The sequence below is a fragment of the Antedon mediterranea genome, chromosome 9 (genome assembly GCF_964355755.1).
Source record: "Antedon mediterranea chromosome 9, ecAntMedi1.1, whole genome shotgun sequence".
In the NCBI taxonomy this organism is placed as follows: Eukaryota; Metazoa; Echinodermata; class Crinoidea; order Comatulida; family Antedonidae; genus Antedon; species Antedon mediterranea.
In genome coordinates, this window is record NC_092678.1 from 20313235 (window position 1) to 20325715 (window position 12481).

Genomic DNA, 12481 nt, shown 5'->3' on the forward strand with positions numbered 1-12481 from the left:
AAACAATTAAATACCCTTTTTTGTGATCTTTTATTTTTCTGTTTAATAGTGAAAGATGGGTTGTGCAATGTTTAGTTTCATTCATTTGCATAACATTTCTACATAAATGATGATATTTAATTTTGCTGACACTGGGGCTTATGAAGTGAATAAAGAAATCACACAATTTAGAAGATTTTTGTAAAATTAAGATTCATACATTTTTATTTATTATATCTTATCAATTAGCCAAATCAGAGACATTTGTTGAAAAAAGATCAGAAGAATCAAAAGCAGGTGAGGTATAATACTGTAAACACCATAATTATTTCAAGTTGAAATTGCAAATGAATATGCAAATGGACTTGAATTCAAATTAGGTCCACAAACATATTCATTCTGCTACATCAATTCTAATTCTCAATCTTGTATTCTAATGATTAAAACATTCAAGATGTCCGCAACCAATGACCACATTTTAATTCTTGAGACCTTAAAACATATAACAATTACTTTCTTAATTTTACTGTACTAGTTGTTTAGTTACATTTTACAATAATGTTAACTAGGGGTGGCTGTGGCCTATCTTGTTCAAAGTGATACATCTGCCAATACAATTTAAAAATAAAGTGAATTTTGACCACTTTCCACCATTCCGGCTAAATTAACCTCCTGCAAAGCATATTACTGGGATGTATCTTTGTCTTGATATTAATAGAGAAATCACACGATGCATCGTATCAGCCACTGAAGAAGGAATTACCATTCAGTTCTGAACCAAGTGAAATAAAGTTATTACCAGGTGAATTACAGTTATTTCAATTCAGACCAATTACAAATTGCTTTTATTGGAAAGAGTGAAGCAAGCATAAAACTACCAGTTAAAAAGTAGTTTGTTTTATGATTTTTATTAATCATTCAAAGTTCTCATTTATGTCTTTTAGAAGAATCTACGTATTCAGTGCGTCCTAAAATAGGTAAAGTTTTATAGTATAAGTTTTTTTCGTTTCTGTTATGTTTACATATCACTCAGTACTAGATTTTATTATCTTTGTGAACGCATAGTTGTCGAGAAGATCTGGCCTCAATTCATGTAAGCTAGAAGTTCCCACAACAACCAGGAGAACCTTTGCTGACAGATCTTTTGACGTCTAAGGTCCACGGTTATGGAACGATCTTCCAGTGACCATTCGGTCTGAAACTAATTTTGATAGCTTTAAGCGTAAACTAAAATGTTTCTTTTCCAACAAGTTTATGGAACATAATTTTGATGTACAGCGCTTTTGATAATGGTTCATTCTAAGAGCGCTATATCAGATGTGTAATGTGATGTATACCAATAACTTTTTTTCTGCCACTACAGCATTGTATATATTACCTACATACACCATTTTGACAAATCTTTCCAAAACCATTTTCTATATAAAATATAATGAATCTATGAATGATTAAATCGGGTAGGTTGAACAATTTTATTGCAAACTGTTTCAATAGCAATTTACACTCGATTTGAACTTGTTGCTTTGGATGAGTTAGGTTATCCGGACAAACTCAACAAACTGTACAGTACGTTAAAATATAAACGTGAAACATGAAGAAACAACTTTGGAAGTTAATTGTCTGGGCAACATAATATATATTAATATTTTGACATGAATTCATATCTACAATTCAGCAGCTTCCATGTTTTAATTTTCATTCTGAGGAGCTATAACAGATTGGAATATACTATATAGATGAAATTAAGTAACCCACTTCATTAAAATGTTATAAAATCTACTTTATTATTTTTAATCTTAACAGCAAATTAAAATTCATTTGAGTGATAATTATAAATTTGCCACTCAGTTCTAAAATAAAACAACATGAACCAAAACAAAGGTTCTGAATAAAGTGGCTTGAATCAAGTGATAATTATGAATTTTGTGTTATTTTTGTATTTTTTGAAATGAAAAAAAAAAAAAAAAAAAAAAAAGGAAAAAAGAAAAGTGATAATTATAATTACAGTATTTTAATTGACAACAATTACTGGTTAAATATTGCTTTTTCATCAATTATGAAATTAACCTCCTGTAAAATGATTATAAAATTTACCCGTTCTACCGTAATATTTTAATTCGATCAAGACTAATTAAAAGTGATAATTATAAAAGTGATTATCATTATAAATGTTTTAGTGATAAAAACTATTGGTTAATTATTGCTTTTCATTGATAGGAAACTGGTGAGTTAATACTGAATTAACCTCCTGTAAAACAATACTATTGTATTTTTTTCTTTATTTCAATAGAGAAATCAGAAGGGCGATTTCATAGGTTAAGGAAGAAACTGGCACCCAGTTCTAAAATAAAGCGGCTTGAATCAAGTGAAACAAAGTTAGGTGAGTTATTATAGTTTTTATTTATTTTTTTTATAAAATCTACCCTTTCCACCATAATATTTTAATTCAATCAAGACCAATTAAAAGTGATAAAAAACGGTTAATTATAAATTTTTAGTGCTAAAAACCACTGGTTAAATCTTCTGAGATGCGCTTTATTTAATGTGCTGAGTGTACGTGTTGCGCCCAATTACGCACGTGCTGAGCAAGTTTTGAAAAAAATGCCAGAAATGAAGAGACTGAACAATCACAACGGTTATGACATCAACAATATGACCACTATTAATTATTTGTTAATTTCCCATATCTATATTACAAATAATTGTGGGCAAAGCCTTTTGTATGTTAAACTTTCCAGTACCAAAAATTAAAACAGTAAATTAGATTTTAACTTGTCACACATGCACACTAGCGCGCTGTTAATTTAAGCTAGGCCTAGGCTACACTAAAGTGCATGAACAGCTTATAGAGTACTGCTTTATCAGATTCTGTAAATAAACATTATAACATTTTTTTTAATGTAAAAGGAAATACTAAACAAGAATCTAAACAGCCGATTTAGTAGATTTAAAATTTATTTATTTTAAAAGAATGTTATTAAATAATAAATAAACAATATAAATATGGGGTTCATGCTCCTCTGTACTCTGTTTACTGTATAGTTAAATGTCGCAAATATTGTATACACTTAATTATCTATTGTAAGATTGTATAATATTGTAGTTTAAAAATATGAAGCATAACGTAGTTTAATAGGCAAAAAATTTAAGACAGAAATGTATTGATTTAAACAAAAGTTTTTTGTATTATTTTTTAGGTGATTTAAGTGAGTATGTAACGAGGAAACTCAAAGAAAAACATATTGATTTAAGAGGAAAAACTGAAGAATTATCTGAAGCAATGGAACATATGAAGATTACAAGTAAAGGTAGGTATAGAAAATACAAAATTGTGAAAACAAGCTTTTTATAACACGCTACCAGACTACTTCATTAAATCAGTAAATTTGGTCTTGTCGTGGTTGCGACTTAATAGATGAGATAATCGATTTAATATTTTAGATTATTTAGAGAATTGTTTCAGCTAAAATTTGGAAATAGGTCGGTAATCGTTAAGATAGGAAATAATTAATCTTTTCATGATTTCTGCATCAGACATAATATTAATTCCCATAAAAATGTTATCCGATTCTGAGACAAATATATTATTCAATGTATAAACTCTAAGGCAATCAGTAAGATTGAATCAACTGAATGAACAAAATACCAAGCATTGTCACTGTTAGTTAGCATGTTGAGATATTACAAAACACTCATTTACAGCTAAAGCTGTAATTTTTAAACAATTCATGAAATCATGAAGCCCAGAATGTAGGCTGAAATCAAAGGTTTATATTTCTATTTCAAATTTTAAAGTGTTTTCTTCCGAACCTTTAGAAGTAATATTTTGTTATTTTGTGTACAGTACATTAATAATGGGTTTTTATTCATTAAAATACATATTGTTTATATGACTTAATATACAAAATTGGGTAAAAATATATAATTTAAAAAAAACAAATAATATACATAAATATGTTATTGAACAGGCACTTAATCAAATGTTGGCAAAAGCTCTGATTTGACCATCACAATTATAAAAATAAATTCAATTTGAAGCCCTTTTTAAAATTTTGATACAATATTGTCCGTTTTATTTATTGTCCAAAAACGTCATATTTCAATAAAAAATATAATTGTCACATTGATGATTTCTAAAAATAAATTGTATGAAATTGTTTTTGATCTTAAATATACGCTTTTTACCAATGTTTAATGTTAAATATTTTAAACAAAAATATTGTAATAATTTACCAAGGCAATGTACAAAATGCACTCTGTTAGGCTATGTCTAGGCTACATTAAACTAAAGTACATGAATATAAACTAGTGTTACTATGTTGCATGTACTGATATAATATCCATGTACAAAATGCACTCTGTTAGGCTATGTCTAGGCTACATTAAAGTACATGAATATAAACTAGTGTTACTATGTTGCATGTACTGATATAATATCCATGTACAAAATGCACTCTGTTAGGCTATGTCTAGGCTACATTAAAGTACATGAATATAATCTAGTGTTACTATGTTGCATGTACTGATATAATATCCATGTACAAAATGCACTCTGTTAGGCTATGTCTAGGCTACATTAAAGTACATGAATATAAACTAGTGTTACTATGTTGCATGTACTGATATAATATCCATGTACAAAATGCACTCTGTTAGGCTATGTCTAGGCTACATTAAAGTACATGAATATAAACTAGTGTTACTATGTTGCATGTACTGATATAATATCCATGTACAAAATGCACTCTGTTAGGCTATGTCTAGGCTACATTAAAGTACATGAATATAAACTAGTGTTACTATGTTGCATGTACTGATATAATATCCATGTACAAAATGCACTCTGTTAGGCTATGTCTAGGCTACATTAAAGTACATGAATATAAACTAGTGTTACTATGTTGCATGTACTGATATAATATCCATGTACAAAATGCACTCTGTTAGGCTATGTCTAGGCTACATTAAAGTACATGAATATAAACTAGTGTTACTATGTTGCATGTACTGATATAATATCCATGTACAAAATGCACTCTGTTAGGCTATGTCTAGGCTACATTAAAGTACATGAATATAAACTAGTGTTACTATGTTGCATGTACTGATATAATAATTAATATCCATGTACAAAATGCACTCTGTTAGGCTATGTCTAGGCTACATTAAAGTACATGAATATAAACTAGTGTTACTATGTTGCATGTACTGATATAATATCCATGTACAAAATGCACTCTGTTAGGCTATGTCTAGGCTACATTAAAGTACATGAATATAAACTAGTGTTACTATGTTGCATGTACTGATATAATATCCATGTACAAAATGCACTCTGTTAGGCTATGTCTAGGCTACATTAAAGTACATGAATATAAACTAGTGTTACTATGTTGCATGTACTGATATAATATCCATGTACAAAATGCACTCTGTTAGGCTATGTCTAGGCTACATTAAAGTACATGAATATAAACTAGTGTTACTATGTTGCATGTACTGATATAATATCCATGTACAAAATGCACTCTGTTAGGCTATGTCTAGGCTACATTAAAGTACATGAATATAAACTAGTGTTACTATGTTGCATGTACTGATATAATATCCATGTACAAAATGCACTCTGTTAGGCTATGTCTAGGCTACATTAAAGTACATGAATATAAACTAGTGTTACTATGTTGCATGTACTGATATAATATCCATGTACAAAATGCACTCTGTTAGGCTATGCCTAGGCTACATTAAAGTACATGAATATAAACTAGTGTTACTATGTTGCATGTACTGATATAATATCCATGTACAAAATGCACTCTGTTAGGCTATGTCTAGGCTACATTAAAGTACATGAATATAAACTAGTGTTACTATGTTGCATGTACTGATATAATATCCATGTACAAAATGCACTCTGTTAGGCTATGTCTAGGCTACATTAAAGTACATGAATATAAACTAGTGTTACTATGTTGCATGTACTGATATAATATCCATGTACAAAATGCACTCTGTTAGGCTATGTCTAGGCTACATTAAAGTACATGAATATAAACTAGTGTTACTATGTTGCATGTACTGATATAATATCCATGTACAAAATGCACTCTGTTAGGCTATGTCTAGGCTACATTAAAGTACATGAATATAAACTAGTGTTACTATGTTGCATGTACTGATATAATATCCATGTACACTAAATCAATCAATTGTGTGTGAAATGCTGAGTCAACATTCTACAGATAGTTATACCAAATTTTTATCCTCTTTATTGCAATAGAAAAATCAGAGGATGTATTGTATAAGTCAAGAGATGTATTGTCAATTAGTTCTGAAATAATGCAGCTTGAACCAAGTGAAACGAAGTTAGGTAAGTTTATTATAGTTGTTTATGATTATAAAATCTACCCGTAACATAATATTTTAATTCGATCAAGGCCAATAATTAAAAGTGATAGTTATAAAAAAATAATGGTTAAAAATATTGCTTTCCATTGATTAGAAAACTGTTGAGTTTATACTGAATTAACCTACTATTGGAAAGAGTGTAAAAAAGTGGATTAATTAATTAACTCTTCTTCTTCTCTGTCAATTTATTGTGTTAAATTTGGTGTTACATAATATAAACACATTTTTATTTTCTTTAGTATAATACATTTGTTTTGTTATTACCTTCAGAACCCATCAATTACACTTACAGTCTACACCTTTTTCTGTTTTTTATATGACCTCTGCAAAAACATTACAATATTGTTCTCTGTACTCATAATTACTGTTACAGTTATACATGTAACATAATAGCAATCCCAAAATGTTATCGTCTTTATTTTAATAGAGGAATGAAATTAACCTCCTGTAAAATGATTATAAAATTTACCCGTTCTACCGTAATATTTTAATTCGATCAAGACTAATTAAAAGTGATAATTATAAAAGTGATTATCATTATAAATGTTTTAGTGATAAAAACTATTGGTTAATTATTGCTTTTCATTGATAGGAAACTGGTGAGTTAATACTGAATTAACCTCCTGTAAAACAATACTATTGTATTTTTTTCTTTATTTCAATAGAGAAATCAGAAGGGCGATTTCATTGGTTAAGGAAGAAACTGGCGCCCAGTTCTAAAATAAAGCGGCTTGAATCAAGTGAAACAAAGTTAGGTGAGTTATTATAGTTTTTATTTATTTTTTTTATAAAATCTACCCTTTCCACCATAATATTTTAATTCAATCAAGACCAATTAAAAGTGATAAAAAACGGTTAATTATAAATTTTTAGTGCTAAAAACCACTGGTTAAATCTTCTGAGATGCGCTTTATTTAATGTGCTGAGTGTACGTGTTGCGCCCAATTACGCACGTGCTGAGCAAGTTTTGAAAAAAATGCCAGAAATGAAGAAACTGAACAATCACAACGGTTATGACATCAACAATATGACCACTATTAATTATTTGTTAATTTCCCATATCTATATTACAAATAATTGTGGGCAAAGCCTTTTGTATGTTAAACTTTCCAGTACCAAAAATTAAAACAGTAAATTAGATTTTAACTTGTCACACATGCACACTAGCGCGCTGTTAATTTAAGCTAGGCCTAGGCTACACTAAAGTGCATGAACAGCTTATAGAGTACTGCTTTATCAGATTCTGTAAATAAACATTATAACATTTTTTTTAATGTAAAAGGAAATACTAAACAAGAATCTAAACAGCCGATTTAGTAGATTTAAAATTTATTTATTTTAAAAGAATGTTATTAAATAATAAATAAACAATATAAATATGGGGTTCATGCTCCTCTGTACTCTGTTTACTGTATAGTTAAATGTCGCAAATATTGTATACACTTAATTATCTATTGTAAGATTGTATAATATTGTAGTTTAAAAATATGAAGCATAACATAGTTTAATATGCAAAAAATTTAAGACAGAAATGTATTGATTTAAACAAAAGTTTTTTGTATTATTTTTTAGGTGATTTAAGTGAGTATGTAACGAGGAAACTCAAAGAAAAACATATTGATTTAAGAGGAAAAACTGAAGAATTATCTGAAGCAATGGAACATATGAAGATTACAAGTAAAGGTAGGTATAGAAAATACAAAATTGTGAAAACAAGCTTTTTATAACACGCTACCAGACTACTTCATTAAATCAGTAAATTTGGTCTTGTCGTGGTTGCGACTTAATAGATGAGATAATCGATTTAATATTTTAGATTATTTAGAGAATTGTTTCAGCTAAAATTTGGAAATAGGTCGGTAATCGTTAAGATAGGAAATAATTAATCTTTTCATGATTTCTGCATCAGACATAATATTAATTCCCATAAAAATGTTATCCGATTCTGAGACAAATATATTATTCAATGTATAAACTCTAAGGCAATCAGTAAGATTGAATCAACTGAATGAACAAAATACCAAGCATTGTCACTGTTAGTTAGCATGTTGAGATATTACAAAACACTCATTTACAGCTAAAGCTGTAATTTTTAAACAATTCATGAAATCATGAAGCCCAGAATGTAGGCTGAAATCAAAGGTTTATATTTCTATTTCAAATTTTAAAGTGTTTTCTTCCGAACCTTTAGAAGTAATATTTTGTTATTTTGTGTACAGTACATTAATAATGGGTTTTTATTCATTAAAATACATATTGTTTATATGACTTAATATACAAAATTGGGTAAAAATATATAATTAAAAAAAACCAAATAATATACATAAATATGTTATTGAACAGGCACTTAATCAAATGTTGGCAAAAGCTCTGATTTGACCATCACAATTATAAAAATAAATTCAATTTGAAGCCCTTTTTAAAATTTTGATACAATATTGTCCGTTTTATTTATTGTCCAAAAACGTCATATTTCAATAAAAAATATAATTGTCACATTGATGATTTCTAAAAATAAATTGTATGAAATTGTTTTTGATCATAAATATACGCTTTTTACCAATGTTTAATGTTAAATATTTTAAACAAAAATATTGTAATAATTTACCAAGGCAATGTACAAAATGCACTCTGTTAGGCTATGTCTAGGCTACATTAAAGTACATGAATATAAACTAGTGTTACTATGTTGCATGTACTGATATAATATCCATGTACAAAATGCACTCTGTTAGGCTATGTCTAGGCTACATTAAAGTACATGAATATAAACTAGTGTTACTATGTTGCATGTACTGATATCATATCCATGTACAAAATGCACTCTGACTGTTAGGCTATGCCTAGGCTACATTAAAGTACATGAATATAAACTAGTGTTACTATGTTGCATGTACTGATATAATATCCATGTACAAAATGCACTCTGTTAGGCTATGTCTAGGCTACATTAAAGTACATGAATATAAACTAGTGTTACTATGTTGCATGTACTGATATAATATCCATGTACAAAATGCACTCTGTTAGGCTATGTCTAGGCTACATTAAAGTACATGAATATAAACTAGTGTTACTATGTTGCATGTACTGATATAATATCCATGTACAAAATGCACTCTGTTAGGCTATGTCTAGGCTACATTAAAGTACATGAATATAAACTAGTGTTACTATGTTGCATGTACTGATATAATATCCATGTACAAAATGCACTCTGTTAGGCTATGTCTAGGCTACATTAAAGTACATGAATATAAACTAGTGTTACTATGTTGCATGTACTGATATAATATCCATGTACAAAATGCACTCTGTTAGGCTATGTCTAGGCTACATTAAAGTACATGAATATAAACTAGTGTTACTATGTTGCATGTACTGATATAATAATTAATATCCATGTACAAAATGCACTCTGTTAGGCTATGTCTAGGCTACATTAAAGTACATGAATATAAACTAGTGTTACTATGTTGCATGTACTGATATAATATCCATGTACAAAATGCACTCTGTTAGGCTATGTCTAGGCTACATTAAAGTACATGAATATAAACTAGTGTTACTATGTTGCATGTACTGATATAATATCCATGTACAAAATGCACTCTGTTAGGCTATGTCTAGGCTACATTAAAGTACATGAATATAAACTAGTGTTACTATGTTGCATGTACTGATATAATATCCATGTACAAAATGCACTCTGTTAGGCTATGTCTAGGCTACATTAAAGTACATGAATATAAACTAGTGTTACTATGTTGCATGTACTGATATAATATCCATGTACAAAATGCACTCTGTTAGGCTATGTCTAGGCTACATTAAAGTACATGAATATAAACTAGTGTTACTATGTTGCATGTACTGATATAATATCCATGTACAAAATGCACTCTGTTAGGCTATGTCTAGGCTACATTAAAGTACATGAATATAAACTAGTGTTACTATGTTGCATGTACTGATATAATATCCATGTACACTAAATCAATCAATTGTGTGTGAAATGCTGAGTCAACATTCTACAGATAGTTATACCAAATTTTTATCCTCTTTATTGCAATAGAAAAATCAGAGGATGTATTGTATAAGTCAAGAGATGTATTGTCAATTAGTTCTGAAATAATGCAGCTTGAACCAAGTGAAACGAAGTTAGGTAAGTTTATTATAGTTGTTTATGATTATAAAATCTACCCGTACCATAATATTTTAATTCGATCAAGGCCAATAATTAAAAGTGATAGTTATAAAAAAATAATGGTTAAAAATATTGCTTTCCATTGATTAGAAAACTGTTGAGTTTATACTGAATTAACCTACTATTGGAAAGAGTGTAAAAAAGTGGATTAATTAATTAACTCTTCTTCTTCTCTGTCAATTTATTGTGTTAAATTTGGTGTTACATAATATAAACACATTTTTATTTTCTTTAGTATAATACATTTGTTTTGTCATTACCTTCAGAACCCATCAATTACACTTACAGTCTACACCTTTTTCTGTTTTTTATATGACCTCTGCAAAAACATTACAATATTGTTCTCTGTACTCATAATTACTGTTACAGTTATACATGTAACATAATAGCAATCCCAAAATGTTATCGTCTTTATTTTAATAGAGGAATCAGATAATGTATTGTTTCGTTCAACAAAGGAATTTCCATATGGTTCTAAATCAAGTGAGTCAGGTTAAGGTCAAGTTATTATAGTTTGTGATAAATCTACTGTTATTTTAAATCAGAGCAAATAGAAATTCATTTGAGTGATAATTATAAAGTTGCCACTCAATTCTAAAATAAAACAGCATGCACCAACACAAAGTTCTGAATCAAGTGATAATTATTTTAATTGACAACAATTACTGATTAAATGTTGCTTTTTAATCAATTATGAAACTGAGTAGTTAATACTTAATTAATCTCCGTAAAGCATACTAATGTGGTGTTATCTTGATTTAAATAAATAGTAAAATCCGAAGGGAAATTGTATAAGTCAATGGAGGAATTTACAATCGGTTCTGAACTAAAATGGGATAAAGCAAGTGAAACAAAGTTATTACAAGGTGAGTTAATAATAGTTATAGTCTGTTATTATAAAATTTACTGTATAATTTTAATCCAGACCAATTAAAATGTATTATAATTGGAAAGAGTGCAAAAAAGTGATCAAATCTACTGGTTAAATACTACTTTTTAATTTCTCATATAGTAATAATATTATTTGATTACTACATAATGGTTATCATTATTATTTTTTAGGAGAATCTGTGCTGCATCCCAAATTGCCAATCAGATATGCTAAATCCAAAACAGGTAAGTTAGTACAGTTTATTTATCACAGTACATTAATTTTCTGTTGTTAAATGTTTAATTTAATTTTGTTTATTTATTCAGGTATAAAAAAGATACAATTTAGCCAAAGGATAAGGCATTGTATTACAAAGAAATCTTAGTATTATAAAAATATAAAAATGTTCACATTTAAACTTTACAATACACAATTATTAAAAGAAAAAACAAGAAAATACTGTACAAAATGGGCAATAACATTAAAATAAATCATCCAAATTATTACAATATAAAAAATATATTTATAAAATAATTAAATATAATTATAAATTAAACAAATCTAGTATTGACTTTGGTTAAACATACAGTTAATGATTGTATGTTACCATAGTCGGTAATAGATTTGTTTGTTTAAGTTATATATAGAGAACATAGTGTGGGTGTAAAGTTATACATTCTTGTTCCTTCACTCACTACTGTTATTATGTTGTATGTACTGATACAGTTGTATCCAGTTACAAAACAATAATAGGTATTTATATGATTTAATGAATGAAGTAAGTAATTTACAATATAATGTTTTATTAATGATTACGATACGCTAATACCATGCTGAAAAAATAATAATCAAGAGTAGGCCTATTTAGAGAATAAAATCAATCAACTACACAAGTGTTCCCAACACCTAAATTAAATATAATGGCAGAGTCAGATTAAGAAATCTATGTAGGTATAAAACAATACGTATAAATAATAAAACTAAATAGTACTAAATATATCCTATGAAGAACA

The 12481-nt window shown here is 28.2% G+C and overlaps 2 long non-coding RNA genes across 2 annotated transcripts; both read left to right on the forward strand.

The window, feature by feature from the left end:
- The first annotated feature begins 248 nt into the window (after positions 1-248).
- LOC140059513 (uncharacterized) lies at positions 249-961 on the forward strand. The gene is made up of 3 exons (XR_011847212.1): positions 249-276; positions 698-781; positions 924-961. It is a non-coding gene; the product is annotated as an uncharacterized lncRNA (long non-coding RNA).
- A 9515-nt stretch (positions 962-10476) lies between these two features.
- Positions 10477-11444, forward strand: LOC140059412 (uncharacterized). Its single transcript, XR_011847179.1, has 3 exons — positions 10477-10555; positions 11021-11080; positions 11368-11444. It is a non-coding gene; the product is annotated as an uncharacterized lncRNA (long non-coding RNA).
- The last annotated feature ends 1037 nt before the right edge of the window (positions 11445-12481 follow it).